This window comes from Ictalurus punctatus, chromosome 19 (genome assembly GCF_001660625.3).
Source record: "Ictalurus punctatus breed USDA103 chromosome 19, Coco_2.0, whole genome shotgun sequence".
Lineage (NCBI taxonomy): Eukaryota > Metazoa > Chordata > Actinopteri > Siluriformes > Ictaluridae > Ictalurus > Ictalurus punctatus.
The window spans coordinates 14,256,276-14,258,937 of NC_030434.2; positions in this window are offsets into that span (position 1 = coordinate 14,256,276).

Genomic DNA, 2,662 nt, shown 5'->3' on the forward strand with positions numbered 1-2,662 from the left:
AGACCCTCTAGCAGGTCCTGCTGTGCTCACTGTGATATCACTGATACAAGGATGCCTAGTGGCGGGGTAAGTGCTTTGATCACAGCTGTGAGAAAGACTAAGACCCTGTCCACATGTATACTGATATTTTAGAAAACACTTTTTTCAGCATTTTGGTCTCAAATCCACAAGAAAAAGGTGTTTTGGTTGAGCAAAAATTAAGGCCATCCAAGATGGAGTAATTTTAGAACTCACTTTTCATTGTTTTCATGTGGACCAGGAAAACATTTTTTAAAAAACAAAAAAACACTGATGTTAAAGCATGAATATGACACGTGCAATACTGAAAGGCGATGTTAGATAAGACCCCGGCAAACATGTTGTAATCAGTTCACACATATGAATCCTCCTGTCTGTCATGCTTGTTTTAGAACTTGGCCATGTTAGTGTTTTTAATCTTCTTTTAATCTTCTTTATTACTCAAAACATGTTTGGTATAACAGTATGATGTACTTTCACTGGGCTGGGGAGCAATTTCAAATTATTTTTGGATTTTTTAAAAATGGCATTATTTAAATAAATGTGTCATGGCCCCAAGGGGCAATTCTACCTTGGACCACTAGAGGGCACCCCTGTTCCCTATGTAGAACTTCTTCCTCTGTTGTTTCCCTCCATTTTCTGTGTAACCTTACTCATGTGTTTCTTATTTCCCTGATTGGTTAGTGCTCTATTTAAGTTCCCTGTGTTTCTGCTTTTGTTGCTGGAGCATTAACTCATGGCAGGTTATGTTTGAGTTCTGATTTTCTTATGTTGTTATGCTTGTTATTTGCATTATGTTTTTGATTATTTAGTATTTTGCTTAGTGTTTATTTAGGTCTGATAATCCTGGTTCTTAGTGTGTCTACTCCTTGTCTTTGTCCCTTAACCCTCTTACCCCTAAGTTCCCACAGTATTAAGTCCCATAACCCTATATTCCCCAGAGAAACAGCACGCCAACCCTGAGTTCCTGGGCCAAAATCAACATTTTAATTTTAACATTTTTAGGCCTTGAAACAACTTCTAATAATGTATTTGTGTGATATTACTATGAAAATGAAGCAGTTCAGTGTTTTTATTCCATTTAGAGCACAATTCTTAACTAGAAAAATTACGAAAAATGCTCGCTAAAATCCTTCTACTCATTTAGAAGTACCATACGAGCATCAGCGTGGTCAATGCCTTTGAATAAATTCAAGTAAATAATAAATAAATAAATAAATAAATGCATTTTAGTGCAAAAGTCAAGTTTCTGGTGATAATCAGACCAGCAGGTAGTGTTTTCACGAATGCACAGAAATGGTCCCGTTATGACTCCAGACCCCTGCAGTGTCAGTCGCACTGGTTGATGCTGAAGATGTAGACGGATCAGGGTCTGAATCAGGAGAGTTTGCGTCTCTATCAGTTTCAGTTTCAACATCGCCTGAACTTTCACTACTGTCACTATCTAGAATCCTTGCTCTCGCCTGTGTAACTGTGTATGTTTTCTTTTTTTCACTGCTTTAGATGTACCTGTGTTTACTGTAGGTGTAACTTTAGCTGGAACACGATTAGCTTTTCGCTTTGGCATTTTTAGTTCACTTCTACTATTACACCAATATCCACGCTTGGATCAGTTTCATCGTAATGCCGGCGTAATAACGTAATCACGTCATGATGTCATCAACCTTCCGGGTCAAAAAAAAAAAATTAAATAAGTAAGGAATCATAGCAGAGTAATGCAGGTATACCAGCCTTACGGGGATAACGTTTACACTGTAAAGCCACAATATCGGCCTTACGGGGATTTGGCATAGACGACCAAGCCGGTATTTCGTCCTTACGGGAATAGGTCAAAGACAGGCAAGCCGGTTTTTCGGCCATACGGGGTAAGAGGGTTAAGTCTGTTTCCATGAACCTGTTCCCTGTGTTAACGTAATAAAGATGTTCTGCACGTGCATCCTCCTCCATGGACTCTCCATTGTGACAAAATAATATTAAAAAAATATCCATATACATGTGTATGGGGCTTAAATCTCACTGTCCTTATGCCATTACAGTAGTTCTGATATCACATAAGCCTATTTACCACCCAATATCTGATATTTACCACCTAATATCTGAAATCAGATCAGCTGTGTTCATTGTTTAAACAGGCTTTTATAGCAGAGGTCTTGCATTAAACCAAAATGTACTGTAGGTGTTTGGTCATTGTTAGAATGTGAGGTGACACTGTAGCTTCAGTGACCACAAAATGGGTTTCATCAATATGTGTGTTGATCTGTTTGCACACCCAAAATCTCTTAGACTTTTTATAGTACTTTTTTTTTTCTAACTTTAGCAGGGATATTGAGTATTGTTTAATGGCAGGGTATCTATCATCAATGTTTTCTCTTCCAAACATATATATTGTAAAAATATATGCCCTCTCATTGCAGTCCATTGTCTGGGGAGACTGGCCCTGAATTTGTTCCTCACAGCTGTGAGCATTTTGAAAATTTTCTCCCTCATCAGCACATCTTAGAATGAGCAATGTGTTGCACCAATGCGACAGGCATGTGTGTGTATGCCTAGGCTTTTGGCATGTGTGTGCGCTTGTCAACTGGGCTTATGTCGACTGTCATTCCCCTGAAGCTCTTGCGGAGTGATGAGCTAATGTCACTTGCCG